We start from the raw sequence: 27,345 nt of genomic DNA on the forward strand, positions 1-27,345 counted from the left end.
CATGGAGGGGTTTTTAAAGATGGCATCCATTGAACACTGAGGACACTACAGTGTATGTATCTGGAGGGACTATTCCATTTCAAAACATGGAGGGGTTCTTACAAATGGCATCCAGCCACACTGAGGACACTACAGTGTATGTATCTGGAGGGACTCATTCCATTTCAAAACATGGAAGGGTTCTTTAAGATGGCATCCAGCCAGCTACACTGAGGACACTACAGTGTATGTATCTGGAGGGACTCATTCCATTTCAAAACATGGAAGGGTTCTTTAAGATGGCATCCAGCTACACTGAGGACACTACAGTGTATGTATCTGGAGGGACTCATTCCATTTCAAAACATGGATGGGTTCTTTAAGATGGCATCCAGCCACACTGAGGACACTACAGTGTATGTATCTGGAGGGACTCATTCCATTTCAAAACATGGAAGGGTTCTTTAAGATGGCATCCAGCCACACTGAGGACACTACAGTGTATGTATCTGGAGGGACTCATTCCATTTCAAAACATGGAAGGGTTCTTTAAGATGGCATCCAGCCACACTGAGGACACTACAGTGTATGTATCTGGAGGGACTCATTCCATTTCAAAACATGGAAGGGTTCTTTAAGATGGCATCCAGCTACACTGAGGACACTACAGTGTATGTATCTGGAGGGACTCATTCCATTTCAAAACATGGATGGGTTCTTTAAGATGGCATCCAACTACAGTAGAATCTTTTCTGCACCTTCCTAGGAAGGATCAGAATGAAAAAGAATGTGAAAGTTGGATTTTGACCAATTAAAACGAGGTAGAGCTTGCATTACTGGGGGTTCTAGAATCATACACTTGTATCTTAAACCCTCCCACTCACACTAGAGAGAACTCAGATCAAATCAATTAAATCATCTCAGGATTACAAACAGCTGAATGTCACATTGTACTGTAGCTCTATTTTAAATGGTATTTCAATTAAATGTCATAATCCTACAAAACCACTATGAATAGGTATTAAAACATCACTATTACTTTCTTTCTGTCAGTGTTAAAGGCCCAATCCTTCATTTGAAAAACAACAATAACGGCTGTTAATATCCCAGATTGGACCTTTCAGTCTGTGCTCTATGGCTCCTCGTGGTAGATTCAACACACAGGAGTGGACCAGAGCTGCGCTGAACGAGGCAAAGGGCATAGTATCATATTATGATCATCAAACAGACACTACTAAAGAAAAAGATGACCTATGACCTATGGATGGATGGATGGTTTGATAAACAACAAGAGGCGCATCAGCCCAAAGCAAAAGCTATAATGCAATGTGGGAAAATAGATTACCTTCACACACACACACACACACACACGTCACACACATCCTTGCGTACCAAGACACACACAAACGTGCATACATACACACAGTCAGTCTCTCTACGCTGAAAGGGTACAGGACAACTGCATTGCCTTTACAGTATATCATCTTTTGTTGTTATAATAAACATAGTTTTGTAATATAAAGCACCCTTATGTTTACAATCTTTATTTTTGATACAAATGTTGTGAAATGCTCCATAGGAAGAAATGGAACGACGTTCACAAGATTCACACGTTTTCTTTCTCTTATGTTTTTATACAATTGCATAGAAGTTTAAAAACCTGCCTTTTGTTAATAAAACCATTTTCGATACTTTTAAGAAACTACTGAAATCTACAAGTTTTGTAATGCTGATCCTTCACAAAAATATATGTATATTTCTCTTTGTAAACGTGTCCAATCCAGTTGTTTTGACTAGAAAAGCATGCGGGGGAGGGGGTTGGTTGGGGAGTGGGTAAGGGCGGGCCCTCGTCTTCCGCTACTCGCCACTCTGTTCGTCCGTCATCACGTTGACCAATGACTCCATGGCTCGACCCAGGTCGTCTGCCATGTGGAACAGACTGCCTACACTCAGTCCTGGAGACGAGGGACAGAAGGGACCGTCAGACAGACAGACACACACTCTCACCCAAATATTAAACACTCATGAATGCATATCTTCAAATACTAAAGTAAACAATCCCACCCCACCCCCTCGAACAAACACAAAATACACCAAGAAATATGAGAGATAGAGGAATAGAAAGGAATAGGGAAGAGGAATGAAATCGAGAGAGGAGAGAAGAGGAGGGAGAACTGGCCAGGAGAGGAGGGTATAGTAGACGGGGCTGGTGACCCCACTGACCTCTCAATGGTTTCCCCTTCGACCTCCTGGGTCACAGAAACAGAACAGGGAAGAAGGAAATAAAGAGAAAGGAGGGAACAATCAGAGGACTGAGAGGAAAAGAGTCCATGTACTTCAAGAGGTCAGTAGAATGAATAACAGTAGAATGAATAACAGTGGAATGAATAACAGTGGAATGAATAACAGTGGAATGAATAACAGTGGAATGAATAACAGTAGAATGAATAACAGTGGAATGAATAACAGGAGAATGAATAACAGATGAATAACAGTAGAATGAATAACAGTGGAATGAATAACAGTAGAATGAATAACAGTGGAATGAATAACAGTAGAATGAATAACAGTAGAATGAATAACAGTGGAATGAATAACAGTAGAATGAATAACAGTAGAATGAATAACAGTAGAATGAATAACAGTGGAATGAATAACAGTAGAATGAATAACAGTGGAATGAATAACAGTAGAATGAATAACAGTAGCAGTGGAAGTAGAATGAATAACAGTAGAAGAATGAATAACAGTGGAATGAATAACAGTAGAATGAATAACAGTAGAATGAATAACAGTGCTCGAGATATGCCACTGAGGCTGATCCTACTGGTTAGATCATTAGGAGAATGACCCTCCTGGACTGTAGGTCTAACATGAGGTGATTTGTGCATCTATGGAAATTGCTTGAGTGAGTAGGATGTCCGTGTGTGTGCGTGTTTATGTGCGTGTCTGTGTGTGCGTGTGCGTCCTACCTTGGCTGTGGGGGAAGGAGTTGTTTAGCTGCTCCATCACCTCCTCTAGCCCCAATGCATCTTGGGACGGACTCGACAGCTCATCGTCACCTACAGCAAAGAAAATGATTCCAACCAGTCATCTTCAGGTTAGTACAATGACTTCATAGGAAACATATATTTTTTTAAACCAGTACAGCATCAACCGGACCATAGTGTCCCAACATATGACATAACACTGTAACAACCAGTCTGGTCCACTGGGCTCATAGCTGGTGATGTTGTGCTGAGTGGAGTTCCAGTCTCACCCATGGTCTCTGTAGTCTGGCTGCCTGCTACACGCATCAGAGGCAGACTGGTGTCAGAGCGCTGGGACGAGGTGGAGGGAGAGGACAGGGCTGTACCGTTCACCTTGGAGTCAGTCTGGAGACAGACACAGGCATTATCCCACACACTCATCAGTCTAGAGACAGACACAGGCATTATCCCACACACTCATCAGTCTGGAGACAGACACAGGCATTATCCCACACACTCATCAGTCTAGAGACAGACACAGGCATTATCCCACACACTCATCAGTCTGGAGACAGACACACGCATTATCCCACACACTCATCAGTCTGGAGACAGACACAGGCATTATCCCACACATTCAAGCATTATCCCACACACTTATCCCACACACTCATCAGTCTGGAGACAGACACAAGCATTATCCCACACACTCATCAGTCTGGAGACAGACACATGCATTATCCCACACACTCAAGCATTATCCCACACACTTATCCCACACACTCATCAGTCTGGAGACAGACACAGGCATTATCCCACACACTCATCAGTCTGGAGACAGACACAGGTATAGTATAGTGTGTGTGTATAGTGTGTATAGTGTGTGTGTGTGTGTGTGTACAGTGTGTGTTTCAGGACCTGTTCCAGTAGCTGTCTGAGCCGGTGTAGCTGTGACTCCAGTTGTTTGTTATGGTCCTCCAGGATCTGCATGCGAGCCTCCAGCCGTCCTTTGTGCTGCCTCAGCAGTTTGGCCTCAGCGATCAGCTCGGCGTCCCCGTGGGCTCTGGGGCGAAGCGGGCAGCATCTCCGGGGGTGAGGAGTGGGGACAGACCCTTGTGGTCGTGGGCCTTCTTCAACTTGTCATACTCCGCCTGTAGCTTCCTGAGAGGGAGCGGACAGAGGTTAAGAGCATTGGGCCAGTAACCGAAAGGTCACTGGTTCGAATCCCCGAGCCGACTAGGTGAAAAATCTGTTGATTTTCCCTTGAGCAAGGCACTTGACTGACATGTATACAATGGGACTCAGCTCTAGCCTGAAATCCAGAACCTGTTTCCTAACATTCCACTCCGTGATATGCCAAGGAGTTGAATATTAACTCAAACAGACTGGTACCCAGGCTAACTCAGCTCAGTCTCGTTAATTAATCCCCCAATCAAATGATTTTCTATCTGTTTTACAACAACATCAGTCACACAGTGTAACCTGGCCTAGATCCAAAAACCTCACTATCAACTCAGTTTCCACTAGTTACCACAGCCACAAAGTCAAAATTGTCTATAAAATCGTCAAATTTCATGACAACAATAATTACCTTTAGGTTTTAATTTAAGGTTAGGCATAAGGTTAGCAGTGTGGTTAGGGTTGAGGTTAGGTTTAAAATGATACATATTTTTTTTAATAGGTGGGGTTTATGACTTTGTGGCTGTGGTAACTAGTGACGACCTATCAACCCACAAGACAACCGTAAACCGACTGCCTGACACAACTGTAGAATCTTCTGGATCCAACATGGACGTTCGATGGAGAAGCTTGTCCATCAGTTTGTCTGTGCTGGGATCAGTTGGTATGAATGTGTCACACTGTTCCTCACCTGTTGTCTGACTCCAGGTCGTTGAGCACCCTCTCCAGCTCCCCTTCTCTTCACTCTCCATGGAGATGAGGATCTGCGGGGCTGCGTGGCTGGCTGAGGGGAGAGCCCTGGTTCAGACTCTGACAGTAGTGCTGAATCAACAGGTGTTCATCATCACTACAGTGATAGGGAGGGAGGGAGAAGGAGAGAGAGGGGGGGGACATACACACAGAGAGAGGTTGCTATTAGCTGCCAGTCACACCTAACAGCCTCACAACGGCCAGCCAGTCAACTAACAACATTCATTTTCAGTTCCACAAAGACAGAACGAGAGAGACAGAGTGGAGACAACCAGCTATAAATTAACACATTTACCACAGATTGTTGTTCGGTATTCAATTATATTTGATTCAATTCAATGTTCAATGATCCACTCTGACAAATACATATATTTTAAGATGTAGACCTGTTGGCTTGGGGGGTTAAAGTTGTGATATCATTAACCTGTTGGCTTGGGGGGTTAAAGTTGTGATATCATTAACCTGTTGGCTTGGGGGGTTAAAGTTGTGATATCATTAACCTGTTGGCAGGGGTTAAAGTTGGCTTGGGGGTTAAAGTTGTGATATCATTAACCTGTTGGCTTGGGGGTTAAAGTTGTGATATCATTAACCTGTTGGCTGGGGGTTAAAGTTGTGATATCATTAACCTGTTGGCTTGGGGGTTAAAGTTGTGATATCATTCTGGCTGTTGGCTTGGGGGTTAAAGTTGTGATATCATTAACATGTTGGCTTGGGGGTTAAAGTTGTGATATCATTAACCTGTTGGTTGGGGGGGTTAAAGTTGTGATATCATCATTAACCTGTTGGCTTTGGGGGGTTAAAGTTGTGATATCATTAACATGTTGGCTTGGGGGTTAAAGTTGTGATATCATTAACATGTTGGCTTGGGGGTTAGTTGTGATATCATTAACCTGTTGGTTGGGGGGTGGTTAAAGTTGTGATATCATTAATTCTGGCTGTATTGGTCGGGGGTTAAAGTTGTGATATCATTAACCTGTTGGCTGGGGGGTTAAAGTTGTGGGGGTAGGGTTAAAGTTGTGATATCATTAACCTGTTGGATATCATTAACTTGGGGGCAGATATCATTTGTTGGTTAAAGTTGTGATATCATTCTGGCTGTTGGCTTGGGGGTTAAAGTTGTGATAGCATTAACATGTTGGCTTGGGGGTTAAAGTTGTGATATCATTAACTGGCTGATATCATTCTGGCTGTACTGTTGATGGGGCATGAAAATGGAGACAGTAATGGAATAGTTTCAATTCAACATATGCAGCATGTGCTGGGTGTATCTATTCTCTGTAAGTTCTGTATCTATCTGTATTAACCTGTATCTATCTCTCTGTATCTATCTCTCTGGGTTAATCTAGTTGTGATATCATTAACCTATTGGCTTGGGGGTTAAAGTTGTGATATCATTAACCTGTTGGCTGGGGGGTTAAAGTCTCTGTATCCGTCTCTCTGTATCTATCTCTCTGTCTCTCTCTGTATCTATCTCTCTCTGTATCTCTCTCTCTGTATCCGTCTCTCTGTATCTATCTCTCTGTCTCTCTCTGTATCTATCTCTCTCTGTATCTCTCTCTCTGTATCCGTCTCTCTGTATCTATCTCTCTCTCTCTCTCTGTCTCTCTCTCTCTCTGTATCTCTGTCTCTCTCTGTGTGTCTCTCTCTCTCTGTATCTCTGTCTCTCTCTGTGTATCTCTCTCTCTCTCTGTGTGTGTCTGTCTGTGAAACGTTGTAATAATAGCAGGTATCCCACTTATCAGTCGCTCAAACATTGAGCCTTGTTCTGCGCTCTGAGAAAGGACTTATCAAATATATGTTACGAGAGCTGTCATGTGCATAGACAGGGATTGGAGGAGATTTATGAAAGTAGCCAATGATAGAAGAACATCCACAGCTGTCATGTGCATAGACAGGGATTGGAGGAGATTTATGAAAGTATCAATTCAACATATGCGGCATGTGCTGGGCTCTCTCTCTGTATCTATCTCTCTCTGTATCTCTCTCTCTGAAGATCTATCTCTCTCTGTATCCGTCTCTCTGAGCTCTGGGTCTCTCTCTGTATCTGAAACATCCACAGCTGTCATCTATCTCTCTGTATCTGGAGGAGATTTCTGTATCTATCTCTCTCTGAAGAACATCCACAGCTGTCATGTGCTCTAGACAGGGATTGGAGGAGATTTATGAAAGTAGCCAATGATAGAAGAACATCCACAGCTATCATGTGCATAGACAGGATTGGAGGAGATTTCTGTATCCAATGATAGAAGAACATCTCACAGCTGTCATGTGCATAGACAGGATTGGATCTCTCTGAGAAAGTCCGTCAATGATAGAAGAACATCCATGATGATTCTCTGTATATCTTCTCTGATAAAAGCCTGACAGGACAACATTGTCTCTTTGTGTATCTTCCTCTCTCTGTGGTCTATAGATGGTCAGTAGATGGTCTATAGATGGTCTATAGATGGTCTATAGATGGTCTATAGATGGTCTATAGATGGTCAATAGATGGTCTATAGATGGTCTATAGATGGTCTATAGATGGTCTATAGATGGTCTATAGATGGTCTATAGATGGTCTGTAGATGGTCTATAGATGGTCAGTAGATGGTCTATAGATGGTCAATAGATGGTCAATAAATGGTCAATAGATGGTCTATAGATAGTCAATAGATGGTCTATAGATGGTCAATAGATGGTCAATAGATGGTCAGTAGATGGTCTATAGATGGTCTGTAGATGGTCAGTAGATGGTCTGTAGATGGTCAGTAGATAGTCAATAGATGGTCTGTAGATGGTCAGTAGATGGTCTATAGATGGTCTGTAGATGGTCAATAGATGGTCTATAGATAGTCAATAGATGGTCTGTAGATGGTCAATAGATGGTCAATAGATGGTCTATAGATGGTCTGTAGATGGTCAATAGATGGTCAATAGATGGTCAATAAATGGTCAATAGATGGTCTGTAGATGGTCAATAGATGGTCAATAGATGGTCTGTAGATGGTCAGTAGATGGTCAATAGATGGTCAATAGATGGTCAATAGATGGTCTATAGATGGTCTGTAGATGGTCTGTAGATGGTCAGTAGATGGTCAATAGATGGTCAATAGATGGTCAATAGATGGTCTGTAGATGGTCTATAGATGGTCAATAGATGGTCTATAGATGGTCTATAACTATAGATGGTCTATAGCTATAGATGGTCTATAGATGGTCTATAGATGGTCTATAGATGGTCTATAATGGTAAATAGATGGTCTGTAGATGGTCAATAGATGGTCAGTAGATGGTCAGTAGATGGTCAATAGATGGTCTGTAGAGGGTCTATAGATGGTCAGTAGATGGTCAATAGATGGTCTGTAGATGGTCTATAGATGGTCTGTAGATGGTCAATAGATGGTCTGTAGATGGTCTATAGATGGTCAATAGATGGTCTGTAGATCATCTATAGATGGTCTATAGATAGTCCATAGATGGTCAATAGATAGTCAATAGATGGTCTGTAGATGGTCTGTAGATGGTCAATAGATGGTCTGTAGATGGTCAATAGATGGTCTGTAGATGGTCCGGTTGGAGCGAGTGGTCGCATCTGCACGTCGCTCCAACGGGTAGTATAACTTTTTCATTATATTTCATTATATTTCATTATATCACAACGGTTTGATTTGTCTTATCTTAGCAATTTCTTCTCAGCTAGCTAAGCATAGCCGTCTTTGTATCAAAGATAACTGCGTAATTATCGTATTTCGTCCTAACGAGTTCTCTACCAGCCAGCCAGCTAACGTCCACTGATTAGCTGCACTGGGAAAACTATTACACTCAACCGAAATCCACTTGGATTAGTTTAGTGTTAGCTAGCTACATAGCTGTTCATGTCTTCGTATCATCGTATCATCGTATCCAAGATAATTGTGTTGTTTAGGTTTAGAGTGTGTAGTCTTAGAGTGATTATCTTAATTTACCGAGGTTAGCTAGCCAGCTATTTGTCGTCCTTAACGTAGGTGACTCTGCTAGCTAGCCAACGCTAGCCAACGTCTTCTGTATAGAACTCAACTACCCGGTCGCATTCACAGGTTGTATCACATTTTCACTTCATTTCATTACAGTACAACGGTTTGATTTGTTTGATCGTAGCTAGCTACTTAGCTAGCTACATAGCCGTCTTTGTATCAAAGATAATTGTGTAGTCTAGAGCGATTTTCTAGGTTCGCTAGCCATCTATTGTCGTTCTTTTAACGCAACGTAACGTAAACAACACTGCTAGCTAGCCTGCTAGCCCCCGAATAGCAACACTGCAGAAACTATTACACTCAACGGAACGACTTGATTAGTGTAGTGTCAACAACGCACCCACTGCCAGCTGGCCTACTTCAGCAGTACTGTATCATTTTAATCATTTTAGTCAATAAGATTCTTGCTACGAGCTTAACTTTCTGAACATTCGAGACGTGCAGTCCACTTGTCATTCCAATCTCCTTTGCATTAGCGTAGCCTCTTCTGTAGCCTGTCAACTATGTGTCTGTTTATCCCTGTTCTCTCCCTCTGCACAGACCATACAAACGTCTCACCGCGTGGCCGCGGCCACTCCTACTCTGGTGGTCCCAGCGCACCTATTCCACGGGAGTTCCAGGTCTCCGGTAGCCTTCTGGAACTGCCAATTCAGGTCAACAAGGCAGAGTTCATTCAGCCTATGCCTCCTCCAGTCCTCGACTTCTGGCACTGACGGAAACATGGATCACCACAGACAACACTGCTACTCCTACTGCTCTCTCTCTCGTCCGCCCACGTGTTCTCGCACACCCCGAGAGCGTCTGGGTCAGCGGGGTGGTGGCACCGGATCTCATCTCTCCTGGTCATTCTTTCTCCTTACCCATCTGTCTATCGCCTCCTTTGAATTCCATGCTGTCACAGTTACTAGCCCTTCAAGCTTAACATCCTTATCATTTATCGCCCTCCAGGTTCCTCGAGAGTTCATCAATGAGCTTGATGCCTTGATAAGCTCCTTCCTGAGGACGGCTCACCTCTCACAGTTCTGGGCGACTTGAATCCCTCCCCACGTCTACCTTTGACTCTTTCCTCTCTGCCTCCTTCTTTCCACTCTCCTCTTTGACCTCACCTCTCACCCTTCCCCCTACTCACAAGGCAGGCAATACGCTCGACCTCATCTGTACTAGATGCCGTTCTTCCACTAACCTCATTGCAACTCCCCTCCAAGTCTCCGACCACTGCCTTGTATCCTTTCCTCTCGCTCTCATCCAACACCTCCCACACTGCCCCTACTGATGGTATCGCCGGCCCCAACCTTCGCCTCTCCCCCGCTACCTTCCTCTTCCATCCTATCATCTCTTCCTCCGCTCAAACCTTCTCTCCCACCTATCTCCTGATTCTGCCTCCTCAACCCTCCTCTCCTCCCTCTCTGCATCCCTGACTCTCTATGTCCCTATCCTCCAGGCCGGCTCTGTCCTCCTCCCGCTCCGTGGCTCGATGACTCATTGCGAGCTCACAGAACAGGGCTCGGGCAGCCAGCGGAAATGGAGGAAAATCGCCGCCCCTGCGGACCTGGCATCCTTTCACTCTCCTCCTCTCTACATTTTCCTCCCTCTGTCTCTGCTGCTAAAGCCACTTTCTACTACGCTAAATTCCAAGCATCTGCCTCTAACCCAGGAAGCTCTTGCCACCTTCTCTCCTCCTGGAATCCTCCGCCTCCCCTCCCCCTCCTCCTCTCTGCAGATGACTTCGTCAACCATTTTGAAAAGAAGGTCGACGACATCCGATCCTCGTTTGCTAAGTCAAACGACACCGCTGGTTCTGCTCACACTGCCCTACCCTGTGCTCTGACCTCTTTCTCCCCTCTCTCCAGATGAAATCTCTCGTCTTGTGACGGCCGGCGCCCAACAACCTGCCCGCTGACCCTATCCCTCCTCTCTTCTCCAGACCATTTCCGGAGACCTTCTCCCTTACCTCACCTCGCTCATCAACTCATCCCTGACCGTTGGCTATGTCCTTCCGTCTCAAGAGAGCGAGAGTTGCACCCTTCTGAAAAACCTACACTCGATCCCTCCGATGTCAACAATTACAGACCAGTATCCCTTCTTTTCTTTTCTCTCCAAAACTCTTGAACGTGCCGTCCTGGCCAGCTCTCCCGCTATCTCTCTCTGAATGACCTTCTGATCCAAATCAGTCAGGTTTCAAGACTAGTCATTCAACTGAGACTGCTCTCCTCTGTATCACGGAGGCGCTCCGCACTGCCAAAGCTAACTCTCTCTCCTCTGCTCTCATCCTTCTAGATCTATCGGCTGCCTTCGATACTGTGAACCATCAGATCCTCCTCTCTCCACCCTCTCCGAGTTGGGTACCCGGCGCGGCCCACGCTTGATTGCGTCCTACCTGACAGGTCGCTCCTACCAGGTGGCGTGGCGAGAATCTGTCTCCTCACCACGCGCTCTCACCACTGGTGTCCCCCAGGGCTCTGTTCTTGGCCCTCTCTCCTATTCTCGCTATACACCAAGTCACTTGGCTCTGTCATAACCTCACATGGTCTCTCTTATCATTGCTATGCAGACGACACACAATTAATCTTCCTTTCCCTTCTGATGACCAGGTGGCGAATCGCATCTCTGCATGTCTGGCAGACATATCAGTGTGGATGACGGATCACCACCTCAAGCTGGAACCTCGCAAGACGGAGCTGCTCTTCCTCCCGGGAAGGGACTGCCCGTTCCATGATTCGCTATCACGGTTGACAACTCCATTGTGTCCTCTTTTCCCCAGAGCGCCAAGAACCTTGGCGTGATCCTGGACAACACCTCTGTCGCTCTCAACTAACATCATATGGCCTTCCTGTAGGTTCATGCTCTACAACATCCGCAGAGTAATGCACTCTGCCTCACACAGGAAGCGGCGCAGGTCCTAATCCAGGCACTTGTCATCTCCCGTCTGGGATTACTGCAACTCGCTGTTGGCTGGGCTGCCTGTGCCATTAAACCCTTCAACTCATCCAGAACGCCGCAGCCCGTCTGGTGTTCAACCTTCCCAAGTTCTCTCACGTCACCCCGCCTCCTCCGTTTTCCACTGGCTTCCAGTTGAAGCCGCATCCGCTACAAGACCATGGTGCTTGCCACGGAGCTGTGAGGGGAACGGCACCAGTACCTCCAGGCTCTGATCAGGCCCTACACCCAAACAAGGGCACTGCGTTCATCCACCTCTGGCCTGCTCGCCTCCCTACCACTGAGGAAGTACAGCTCCCGCTCAGCCCAGTCAAAACTGTTCGCTGCCCTGGCCCCCCAATGGTGGAACAAACTCCCTCACGACGCCAGGACAGCGGAGTCAATCACCACCTTCCGGAGACACCTGAAACCCCACCTCTTTAAGGAATACCTAGGATAGGTTAAGTAATCCCTCTCACCCCACCCCCCCTAAGTTTTAGATGCACTATTGTAAGTGACTGTCCCACTGGATGTCATAAGGTGAATGCACCAATTTGTAAGTCGCTCTGGATAAGAGCGTCTGCTAAATGACTTAAATGTAATGTAAATGTCTATAGATGGTCTATAGATGGTCTGTAGATGGTCTATAGATGGTCTATAACTATAGATGGTCTATAGAGGGTCTGTAGATGGTCTATAGCTATAGATGGTCAATAGATGGTCTATAGATGGTCTATAACTATAGATGGTCTATAGATGGTTTATAACTATAGATGTTCTATAGATGGTCTATAACTATAGATGTTCTATAGATGGTCTATAACTATAGATGGTCTATAACTATAGATGGTCTATAGATGGTCTGTAGATGGTCTATAACTATAGATGTTCTATAGATGGTCTATAACTATAGATGTTCTATAGATGGTCTATAGATGGTCTATAACTATAGATATTCTATAGATGGTCTATAGATGGTCTATAACTATAGATGTTCTATAGATGGTCTATAACTATAGATGGTCTATAGATGGTCTATAGATGGTCTATAACTATAGATGGTCTATAGATGGTCTATAGATGGTCTATAACTATAGATGTTCTATAGATGGTCTATAACTATAGATGTTCTATAGATGGTCTATAACTATAGATGGTCTATAGATGGTCTGTAGCTATAGATGGTCAATAGATGGTCTATAGATGGTCTATAACTATAGATGGTCTATAGATGGTTTATAACTATAGATGTTCTATAGATGGTCTATAACTATAGATGTTCTATAGATGGTCTATAACTATAGATGGTCTATAACTATAGATGGTCTATAGATGGTCTGTAGATGGTCTATAACTATAGATGTTCTATAGATGGTCTATAACTATAGATGTTCTATAGATGGTCTATAGATGGTCTATAACTATAGATATTCTATAGATGGTCTATAGATGGTCTATAACTATAGATGTTCTATAGATGGTCTATAACTATAGATGGTCTATAGATGGTCTATAGATGGTCTATAACTATAGATGGTCTATAGATGGTCTATAGATGGTCTATAACTATAGATGTTCTATAGATGGTCTATAACTATAGATGTTCTATAGATGGTCTATAACTATAGATGGTCTATAGATGGTCTGTAGCTATAGATGGTCTATAGATGGTCTATAACTATAGATGTTCTATAGATGGTCTATAACTATAGATGGTCTATAACTATAGATGGTCTATAGATGGTCTATAGATGGTCAATAACTATAGATGGTCTATAGATGGTTTATAACTATAGATGGTCTATAGATTGTCTATAACTATAGATGGTCTGTAGCTATAGATGGTCTATAGATGGTCTATAACTATAGATGTTCTATAGATGGTCTATAGATGGTCTATAACTATAGATGTTCTATAGATGGTCTATAACTATAGATGGTCTATAGATGGTCTATAGATGGTCTATAACTATAGATGGTCTATAGATGGTCTATAGATGGTCTATAACTATAGATGTTCTATAGATGGTCTATAACTATAGATGTTCTATAGATGGTCTATAACTATAGATGGTCTATAACTATAGATGGTCTATAGATGGTCTGTAGCTATAGATGGTCTATAGATGGTCTATAACTATAGATGTTCTATAGATGGTCTATAACTATAGATGGTCTATAACTATAGATGGTCTATAGATGGTCAATAGATGGTCTATAACTATAGATGGTCTATAGATGGTTTATAACTATAGATGGTCTATAGATGGTCTATAACTATAGATGGTCTATAACTATAGATGGTCTATAGATGGTCAATAACTATAGATGTTCTATAGATGGTCTATAACTATAGATGGTCTATAACTATAGATGGTCAATAGATGGTCTATAGATGGTCAATAGATGGTCTATAACTATAGATGGTCTATAGATGGTTTATAACTATAGATGGTCTATAGATGGTCAATAGATGGTCTATAACTATAGATGTTCTATAGATGGTCTATAACTATAGATGTTCTATAGATGGTCTATAACTATAGATGGTCTATAACTATAGATGGTCTATAGATGGTCAATAGATGGTCTATAACTATAGATGGTCTATAGATGGTTTATAACTATAGATGGTCTATAGATTGTCTATAACTATAGATGGTCTGTAGCTATAGATGGTCTATAGATGGTCTATAGATGGTCTATAGATGGTCTATAGATGGTCTATAGATGGTCTGTAGCTATAGATGGCCAATAGATGGTCTATAGATGGTCTATAGATGGTCTATAGATGGTCTATAACTATAGATGGTTTATAGATGGTCCGATGAACTGTTTGTGTGATAGTTATTTGAGCATTTCAAATCTTCAGCGTGCTCGGTTTAGTGGATAGTTAAATGAACCTTTAAAAAGCATCCGTAGGAGACTCCAAGTGTTACTCATGACTGCTCTAGACAGAACCCACCTCACAGAGACAACACAGCTTCATACCTAACACACTGAGCCAATTCACAAAGCAAGCCAATCAACGACAGGATTGAAAGAGGAAGGGGTGGGCTCACATGCTCTCATTGGGTGAGATACTGTCATTCAGATAAGATCCATTACGGTTCTCCATTTCAGCTAACCTGTGGGGGGAGACACATTCATTTCAGTAGTCACATTCCACTCATTTCACTACCATTAGTACAGAATGAGCAGCACTGTCCAGGGCAATTCAGTGGTAGACTCTGGGCTGAATACCATCTCTATTGTTCCAGGACAATTCAGTGGTAGACCCTGGACTCTGGGCTGAATACCGTCTCTATTGTTCCAGGACAATTCAGTGGTAGACCCTGAACTCTGGGCTGAATACCATCTCTATTGTTCCAGGACAATTCAGTGGTAGACCCTGTACTCTGGGCTGAATACCATCTCTATTGTTCCAGGACAATTCAGTGGTAGACCCTGGGCTGAATACCATCTCTATTGTTCCAGGACAATTCAGTGGTAGACTCTGGGCTGAATACCATCTCTATTGTTCCAGGACAATTCAGTGGTAGACCCTGAACTCTGGGCTGAATACCATCTCTATTGTTCCAGGACAATTCAGTGGTAGACTCTGGGCTGAATACCATCTCTATTGTTCCAGGACAATTCAGTGGTAGACCCTGGACTCTGGGCTGAATACCATCTCTATTGTTCCAGGACAATTCAGTGGTAGACTCTGGGCTGAATACCATCTCTATTGTTCCAGGACAATTCAGTGGTAGACCCTGGGCTGAATACCATCTCTATTGTTCCAGGACAATTCAGTGGTAGACCCTGGGCGGAATACCATCTCTATTGTTCCAGGACAATTCAGTGGTAGACCCTGGACTCTGGGCTGAATACCATCTCTATTGTTCCAGGACAATTCAGTGGTAGACTCTGGGCTGAATACCATCTCTATTGTTCCAGGACAATTCAGTGGAAGACCCTGGACTCTGGGCTGAATACCATCTCTATTGTTCCAGGACAATTCAGTGGTAGACCCTGAACTCTGGGCTGAATACCATCTCTATTGTTCCAGGACAATTCAGTGGTAGACTCTGGGCTGAATACCATCTCTATTGTTCCAGGACAATTCAGTGGTAGACCCTGGACTCTGGGCTGAATACCATCTCTATTGTTCCAGGACAATTCAGTGGTAGACCCTGAACTCTGGGCTGAATACCATCTCTATTGTTCCAGGACAATTCAGTGGTAGACCCTGGGCTGAATACCATCTCTATTGTTCCAGGACAATTCAGTGGTAGACTCTGGGCTGAATACCATCTCTATTGTTCCAGGACAATTCAGTGGTAGACCCTGAACTCTGGGCTGAATACCATCTCTATTGTTCCAGGACAATTCAGTGGTAGACCCTGTACTCTGGGCTGAATACCATCTCTATTGTTCCAGGACAATTCAGTGGTAGACTCTGGACTCTGGGCTGAATACCATCTCTATTGTTCCAGGAAAATTCAGTGGTAGACTCTGGGCTGAATACCATCTCTATTGTTCCAGGACAATTCAGTGGTAGACCCTGAACTCTGGGCTGAATACCATCTCTATTGTTCCAGGACAATTCAGTGGTAGACCCTGGGCTGAATACCATCTCTATTGTTCCAGGACAATTCAGTGGTAGACCCTGGGCTGAATACCATCTCTATTGTTCCAGGACAATTCAGTGGTAGACTCTGGGCTGAATACCATCTCTATTGTTCCAGGACAATTCAGTGGTAGACCCTGAACTCTGGGCTGAATACCATCTCTATTGTTCCAGGACAATTCAGTGGTAGACCCTGTACTCTGGGCTGAATACCATCTCTATTGTTCCAGGACAATTCAGTGGTAGACTCTGGACTCTGGGATGAATATCATGGTACAAGCCTCGGGTAAACGGTTACAGAGTAAAGATTCACCAGTTTAGTAAACAGGGGGAGAAAAACCTCTACTGAAGGTGGAATCAGCATTACACGATAATGCCTGTTAGTATCTGGTTGTCACGAGGTCTAAAGTTCAACATTCAGTGAGTGAGTCTATACTCCTGGACACAGTAACTCTACAGTCAATCAGTAGCTGAGAGATTAGAGTCTAACTACGTAAATACACGTGTGTCTTTATCTTACCGGCTGGCGTAATGCTCGATGCGTGAATGGGTGTCGTCATGGGAAAGCTGGGGGGAGGACGCAGGCCTACAGACAGGAGAGAGAGAGGAGAGGAGTGGAAGAGAACGAAAGAAAAAGACACAGAGGGAATAAAACCTAAAGATGTCAGCTGTTATGATCCAGACAACACACGCTTCAACAGGTCCACGAGACAGTGTCATGTCAATATGAACCACAGAGCTCTATATAGCCCCCAGCACCCACAGCACAGTGACATGATGATTTATAACATGATATAGACTACAGTGACAGGATGAGTTATAACATGATATAGACTACAGTGACAGGATGAGTTATAACCTGATATAGACTACAGTACAGAGACAGGATGAGTTATAACCTGATATAGACTACAGTAACAGGATGAGTTATAACCTGATATAGACTACAGTAACAGGATGAGTTATAACCTGATATAGACTACAGTAACAGGATGAGTTATAACATGATATAGACTACAGTACAGTAACAGGATGAGTTATAACCTGATATAGACTACAGTACATTAACAGGATGAGTTATAACATGATATAGACTACAGTAACAGGATGAGTTATAACCTGATATAGACTACAGTAACAGGATGAGTTATAACATGACATAGACTACAGTACAGTAACAGGATGAGTTATAACCTGATATAGACTACAGTACAGTAACAGGATGAGTTATAACATGATATAGACTACAGTACAGAGACAGGATGAGTTATAACATGATATAGACTACAGTACAGAGACAGGATGAGTTATAACCTGATATAGACTACAGTACAGTATCAGGATGAGTTATAACCTGATATAGACTACAGTACAGTAACAGGATTAGTTATAACCTGATATAGACTACAGTACAGAGACAGGATGAGTTATAACCTGATATAGACTACAGTACAGTATCAGGATGAGTTATAACCTGATATAGACTACAGTACAGTATCAGGATGAGTTATAACCTGATATAGACTACAGTAACAGGATTAGTTATAACCTGATATAGACTACAGTACAGTATCAGGATGAGTTATAACCTGATATAGACTACAGTACAGTATCAGGATGAGTTATAACCTGATATAGACTACAGTACAGTATCAGGATGAGTTATAATCTGATATAGACTACAGTAACAGGATTAGTTATAACCTGATATAGACTACAGTACAGAGACAGGATGAGTTATAACATGATATAGACTACAGTAACAGGATGAGTTATAACCTGATATAGACTACAGTAACAGGATGAGTTATAACATGATATAGACTACAGTACAGTAACAGGATGAGTTATAACATGACATAGACTACAGTACAGAGACAGGATGAGTTATAACCTGATATAGACTACAGTACAGTATCAGGATGAGTTATAACCTGATATAGACTACAGTAACAGGATGAGTTATAACATGACATAGACTACAGTAACAGGATGAGTTATAACATGACATAGACTACAGTAACAGGATGAGTTATAACCTGATATAGACTACAGTAACAGGATGAGTTATAACATGATATAGACTACAGTACAGTAACAGGATGAGTTATAACATGACATAGACTACAGTACAGAGACAGGATGAGTTATAACCTGATATAGACTACAGTACAGTATCAGGATGAGTTATAACCTGATATAGACTACAGTAACAGGATGAGTTATAACATGACATAGACTACAGTAACAGGATGAGTTATAACATGACATAGACTACAGTAACAGGATGAGTTATAACCTGATATAGACTACAGTAACAGGATGAGTTATAACATGACATAGACTACAGTAACAGGATGAGTTATAACATGATATAGACTACAGTACAGAGACAGGATGAGTTATAACCTGATATAGACTACAGTACAGTAACAGGATGAGTTATAACATGATATAGACTACAGTAACAGGATGAGTTATAACCTGATATAGACTACAGTACAGTAACAGGATGAGTTATAACATGATATAGACTACAGTACAGTGACAGGATGAGTTATAACATGACATAGACTACAGTACAGAGACAGGATGAGTTATAACCTGATATAGACTACAGTAACAGGATGAGTTATAACATGACATAGACTACAGTACAGTAACAGGATGAGTTATAACATGATATAGACTACAGTAACAGGATGAGTTATAACATGATATAGACTACAGTACAGTAACAGGATGAGTTATAACCTGATATAGACTACAGTAACAGGATGAGTTATAACATGATATAGACTACAGTAACAGGATGAGTTATAACCTGATATAGACTACAGTAACAGGATGAGTTATAACCTGATATAGACTACAGTACAGTAACAGGATGAGTTATAACCTGATATAGACTACAGTAACAGGATGAGTTATAACCTGATATAGACTACAGTAACAGGATGAGTTATAACATGATATAGACTACAGTAACAGGATGAGTTATAACCTGATATAGACTACAGTAACAGGATGAGTTATAACATGATATAGACTACAGTAACAGGATTAGTTATAACCTGATATAGACTACAGTACAGAGACAGGATGAGTTATAACATGATATAGACTACAGTAACAGGATGAGTTATAACCTGATATAGACTACAGTAACAGGATGAGTTATAACATGATATAGACTACAGTACAGTAACAGGATGAGTTATAACATGACATAGACTACAGTACAGAGACAGGATGAGTTATAACCTGATATAGACTACAGTACAGTATCAGGATGAGTTATAACCTGATATAGACTACAGTAACAGGATGAGTTATAACATGACATAGACTACAGTAACAGGATGAGTTATAACATGACATAGACTACAGTAACAGGATGAGTTATAACCTGATATAGACTACAGTAACAGGATGAGTTATAACATGATATAGACTACAGTACAGTAACAGGATGAGTTATAACATGACATAGACTACAGTACAGAGACAGGATGAGTTATAACCTGATATAGACTACAGTACAGTATCAGGATGAGTTATAACCTGATATAGACTACAGTAACAGGATGAGTTATAACATGACATAGACTACAGTAACAGGATGAGTTATAACATGACATAGACTACAGTAACAGGATGAGTTATAACCTGATATAGACTACAGTAACAGGATGAGTTATAACATGACATAGACTACAGTAACAGGATGAGTTATAACATGATATAGACTACAGTACAGAGACAGGATGAGTTATAACCTGATATAGACTACAGTACAGTAACAGGATGAGTTATAACATGATATAGACTACAGTAACAGGATGAGTTATAACCTGATATAGACTACAGTACAGTAACAGGATGAGTTATAACATGATATAGACTGATACAGTGACAGGATGAGTTATAACATGACATAGACTACAGTACAGAGACAGGATGAGTTATAACCTGATATAGACTACAGTAACAGGATGAGTTATAACCTGATATAGACTACAGTACAGTAACAGGATGAGTTATAACCTGATATAGACTACAGTAACAGGATGAGTTATAACCTGATATAGACTACAGTAACAGGATGAGTTATAACATGATATAGACTACAGTAACAGGATGAGTTATAACCTGATATAGACTACAGTAACAGGATGAGTTATAACATGATATAGACTACAGTAACAGGATTAGTTATAACCTGATATAGACTACAGTACAGAGACAGGATGAGTTATAACATGATATAGACTACAGTAACAGGATGAGTTATAACCTGATATAGACTACAGTAACAGGATGAGTTATAACATGATATAGACTACAGTACAGTAACAGGATGAGTTATAACATGACATAGACTACAGTACAGAGACAGGATGAGTTATAACCTGATATAGACTACAGTACAGTATCAGGATGAGTTATAACCTGATATAGACTACAGTAACAGGATGAGTTATAACATGACATAGACTACAGTAACAGGATGAGTTATAACATGACATAGACTACAGTAACAGGATGAGTTATAACCTGATATAGACTACAGTAACAGGATGAGTTATAACATGATATAGACTACAGTACAGTAACAGGATGAGTTATAACATGACATAGACTACAGTACAGAGACAGGATGAGTTATAACCTGATATAGACTACAGTACAGTATCAGGATGAGTTATAACCTGATATAGACTACAGTAACAGGATGAGTTATAACATGACATAGACTACAGTAACAGGATGAGTTATAACATGACATAGACTACAGTAACAGGATGAGTTATAACCTGATATAGACTACAGTAACAGGATGAGTTATAACATGACATAGACTACAGTAACAGGATGAGTTATAACATGATATAGACTACAGTACAGAGACAGGATGAGTTATAACCTGATATAGACTACAGTACAGTAACAGGATGAGTTATAACATGATATAGACTACAGTAACAGGATGAGTTATAACCTGATATAGACTACAGTACAGTAACAGGATGAGTTATAACATGATATAGACTACAGTACAGTGACAGGATGAGTTATAACATGACATAGACTACAGTACAGAGACAGGATGAGTTATAACCTGATATAGACTACAAGTAACAGGATGAGTTATAACATGACATAGACTACAGTACAGTAACAGGATGAGTTATAACATGATATAGACTACAGTAACAGGATGAGTTATAACATGATATAGACTACAGTACAGTAACAGGATGAGTTATAACCTGATATAGACTACAGTAACAGGATGAGTTATAACATGATATAGACTACAGTAACAGGATGAGTTATAACCTGATATAGACTACAGTAACAGGATGAGTTATAACCTGATATAGACTACAGTACAGTAACAGGATGAGTTATAACCTGATATAGACTACAGTAACAGGATGAGTTATAACCTGATATAGACTACAGTAACAGGATGAGTTATAACATGATATAGACTACAGTAACAGGATGAGTTATAACCTGATATAGACTACAGTAACAGGATGAGTTATAACATGATATAGACTACAGTAACAGGATGAGTTATAACCTGATATAGACTACAGTACAGTGACAGGATGAGTTATAACATGATATAGACTACAGTAACAGGATGAGTTATAACATGATATAGACTACAGTACAGAGACAGGATGAGTTATAACATGACATACTACAGTACTTTGTATGACAGATAACATGTGGATGAGTGTTGTGTTGGTTTAATGGCTGCAGCAGACACAGTAACAGGATGAGTACAGTACTACAGTACACAGGGTACATGAACACTGACAGCCACATAAAATAACTGTCCGTCCGTCCGTACGTACGTATGTATGTATGTGTGACACTGAACAGGGTACTCACGCATGATCTACCGGCCAGAAGTTGATCAGAGTTACGGGACTGGAACACAGGAGAGGTGAGATGAGGACATGAGACGCAGGGCCTCACCTCAAAACACATTAGAACAAACACACACATCCCCATACTCAACTCTCACACACACACAAACATACTCAACTCTCACACACACACAAACATACTCAACTCTCACACACACACAAACATACTCAACTCTCACACACACACACACATACTCAACTCTCACACACACACAAACATACTCAACTCTCACACACACACAAACATACTCAACTCTCACACACAAACATACTCAACTCTCACACACACACAAACATACTCAACTCTCACACACACACAAACATACTCAACTCTCACACACACACACACATACTCAACTCTCACACACACACAAACATACTCAACTCTCACACACACACAAACATACTCAACTCTCACACAAACATACTCAACTCTCACACACACACAAACATACTCAACTCTCACACACACACAAACATACTCAACTCTCACACACACACACACATACTCAACTCTCACACACACACAAACATACTCAACTCTCACATACAAACATACTCAACTCTCACACACACACAAACATACTCAACTCTCACACACACACAAACATACTCAACTCTCACACAAACATACTCAACTCTCACACACACACAAACATACTCAACTCTCACACACACACAAACATACTCAACTCTCACACACACACAAACATACTCAACTCTCACACACACACAAACATACTCAACTCTCACACACAAACATACTCAACTCTCACACACACACAAACATACTCAACACACACACACATACTCAACTCTCACACACACACAAACATACTCAACTCTCACACACACACAAACATACTCAACTCTCACACACACAAACATACTCAACTCTCACACACACACACAAACATACTCAACTCTCACACACAAACATACTCAACTCTCACACACACACAAACATACTCAACTCTCACAAACACACAAACATACTCAACTCTCACACACACACAAACATACTCAACTCTCACACACACACAAACATACTCAACTCTCACACACACACAAACATACTCAACTCTCACACACACACAAACATACTCAACTCTCACACACACACAAACATACTCAACTCTCACACACACACAAACATACTCAACTCTCACACACACACAAACACTCAGCTCTCACACACACACAAACATACTCAACTCTCACACACACACAAACATACTCAACTCTCACACACAAACATACTCAACTCTCACACACACACAAACATACTCAACTCTCACACACACACAAACATACTCAACTCTCACACACAAACATACTCAACTCTCACACACAAACATACTCAACTCTCACACACAAACATACTCAACTCTCACACACAAACATACTCAACTCTCACACACACACAAACATACTCAACTCTCACACACACACAAACATACTCAACTCTCACACACAAACATACTCAACTCTCACACACACACAAACATACTCGCTCTCACACACACACAAACATACTCAACTCTCACACACACACATACTCAACTCTCACACAAACATACTCAGCTCTCACACACAAACATACTCAACTCTCACACACAAACATACTCAACTCTCACACACACACAAACATACTCAACTCTCACACACAAACATACTCAACTCTCACACACAAACATACTCAACTCTCACACACACACAAACATACTCAACTCTCACACACACACAAACATACTCAACTCTCACACACAAACATACTCAACTCTCACACACAAACATACTCAACTCTCACACACAAACATACTCAACTCTCACACACAAACATACTCAACTCTCACACAAACACAAACACGAGCGTTCACTGACATCAAATAAATCTGAATTTACCAGAGCAAGACAACTAAAGAAATCACTCAGTGAACAATTCAGGCCAAGGACTAGTAGACATAATCACAGAGACAGAGATACACACACACGCACGCACGCATGCACACACACACACACACAGAGAGAGAGAGAGACACACAGCATCCTGACAAGGTGACAGTGGATTGCATTAGTTTGCATGGCTGCTAGCCTGGCAGGTTGAGAATCTCTCTACATTAGTTTGCGTGGCTGCTAGCCTGGCAGGCTGAGAATCTCTCTACATTAGTTTGCGTGGCTGCTAGCCTGGCAGGCTGAGAGTCTCTCTACATTATTTTGCATGGCTGCTAGCCTGGCAGGCTGAGAATCTCTCTACATTTTCTGTCTCAACTGATTCTTCAACCCGCCAGTGTGAGCTAAGCTGTCATTTGCGTGTGTGTGCACGCGTGTGTCTATGTGTATGTGTCTGTGTGTGTGTGTGCATGCGTGTGTCTATGTGTGTGTGTCAGTGAGTGTGTGTGTGGTCTAGCAGTCAGGGAAAGGGACTAGATCGCCTAGGCCAGATGTTAGACCTAAACCAGCCCCTGTCCTGTCCCTTAGGCCAGATGTTAGACCTAAACCAGCCCCTGTCCTGTCCCTTAGGCCAGATGTTAGACCTAAACCAGCCCTGTCCTGTCCCTTAGGCCAGATGTTAGACCTAAACCAGCCCCTGTCCTGTCCCTTAGGCCAGATGTTAGACCTAAACCTGCCCTGTCCCTGTCCCTTAGGCCAGATGTTAGACCTAAACCAGCCCTGTCCTGTCCCTTAGGCCAGATGTGGGACCTAAACCAGCCCTGTTCCTTAGGCCAGATGTTGGAGCCTAAACCAGCCCCTGTCCTTAGACCAGATGTTAGACCTAAACCAGCCCCTGTCCTGTCCTTAAGGCCAGATGTTAGACCTACGTCAGCCCCCTGTCCATGAGCCAGATGTTAGACCTAAACCAGCCCCTGTCATGTCCCTTAGGCCTGATGTTAGACCTAAACCAGCCCCTGTTCCTTAGGCCAGATGTTAGACCTAAACCAGCCCCTGTCCTGTCCCTTAGGCCAGATGTTAGACCTAAACCAGCCCTGTCCCTTAGGCCAGATGTTAGACCTAAACCAGCCCTGTTCCTTAGGCCAGATGTTAGACCTAAACCAGCCCCTGTCCTGTCCCTTAGGCCAGATGTTAGACCTAAACCTGCCCTGTCCTGTCCCTTAGGCCAGATGTTAGACCTAAACCAGCCCCTGTCCTGTCCCTTAGGCCAGATGTTAGACCTAAACCAGCCCCTGTCCTGTCCCTTAGGCCTGATGTTAGACCTAAACTAGCCCCTGTCTCTGAGGCCAGATGATAGACCTAAACCAGCCCCTGTCCTGTCCGTGTGTGTGTGTGTGTGTGTGTGTGTGTGTGTGTGTGTGTGTGTGTGTGTGTGTGTGTGTGTGTGTGTGTGTGTCAGGACTCACGTCTCCAGGTTGTCCCCCTCCAGGATGGTCTGCACAGGGAGGTAGCCCATACGGGGGTGCTTAGCGAGCATCGTTTGGTCCTGAATTTGTTTTTCAGTACCTTGGCAAAGTCCCTCACATCCTCCCCTGACGTGGTCTGAAACACACAGACACAGAACAAAGACCCCTTGTTCACAGCCCTAGTCTACAGATCCACAACACACACACAGTGACACACCCAAACACACAGACACACATAGACACAGACACCCACACAATGACACACCCAAACACACAGACACACATAGACACACACATAGACACAGACACCCACACAATGACACACCCAAACACACAGACACACATAGACACACACATAGACACAGACACCCACACAATGACACACCCAAACACACAGACACACATAGACACACACACACACACACAATCACACACACACATAGACACAGACACCCACACAATGACACACCCAAACACACAGACACACATAGACACACACACACAAAATCACACACACACATAGACACAGACACCCACACAATGACACACACACACAGACACCTAAACATACACACACACTCTGCCACACCCACACAATGACACACACACACACACGCGCGCGCACACGCACACACACCACACACGCACACTACACACACACACACACACACACACACACACACACACACACACACACACACACACACACACACACACACACACACACACACACACACACACACACACACACACACACACACACACACACACACACACACAGCCTACTTTCAGCAGTGGGCACTGGCTAATGGAACCATCCGTGTTGATTCAGGTTTATGTGAGTGTTGTGAAGTGGGTTTAACTGTCTGACAACCACATTCAACTGGGAGGAAAGAGACACACTGACTTCATCTTTACAGGTTCATGGAGCAAATACAGGGATTTATTTACCCTGTCAGAAATACACCACACACACACACACGCATGTACCCACACACACACACACACACACACACACACACACACACACACACACACACACACACACACACACACACACACACACACACACGCATGTACCCACACACACACACACACGCATGTACCCACACACACACACACACACGCATGTACCCACACACACACACACACACATGTACCCACACACACACACATGTACCCCCCCCACACACACACATGTACCCCCCCACACACACACACACACACACACACACACACACACACACACATGTACCCCCCCCATACACACACACACACACACACACACACACACACGTACCCCCCTCCACACACACGTACCCCCCCCCACACACACACACACACACACACACACACACACACAAGTACACACACATACACACACATGTACCCACACCCCCACTGTGTATACATACCGGTGTACAGTACTCCACCATGGGGTATTGCATCTTGTGTCCCTTAGCCACACGACCAGAGAAGAAGCAGCTTTGGCAGATGTCATAGTTAAAATGCTTTAAGCTTCGGTACCTGATGAAGAGAGGCAGACAGGGACAGAGGTTACACGGAGAGAGGCAGACAGAGACAGAGTTTACACAGAGAGAGGCAGACAGAGACAGAGTTTACACAGAGAGAGGCAGA

At 42.6% G+C, this 27,345-nt stretch overlaps 1 pseudogene; it reads right to left on the bottom strand.

The window, feature by feature from the left end:
• Nucleotides 1–213: 213 nt before the first annotated feature.
• Nucleotides 214–27,284, bottom strand: LOC124028401 (annotated as a pseudogene).
• Between the last annotated feature and the right edge of the window lie 61 nt (nucleotides 27,285–27,345).

The sequence above is a fragment of the Oncorhynchus gorbuscha genome, unplaced genomic scaffold, assembly GCF_021184085.1.
Source record: "Oncorhynchus gorbuscha isolate QuinsamMale2020 ecotype Even-year unplaced genomic scaffold, OgorEven_v1.0 Un_scaffold_4083, whole genome shotgun sequence".
In the NCBI taxonomy this organism is placed as follows: Eukaryota; Metazoa; Chordata; class Actinopteri; order Salmoniformes; family Salmonidae; genus Oncorhynchus; species Oncorhynchus gorbuscha.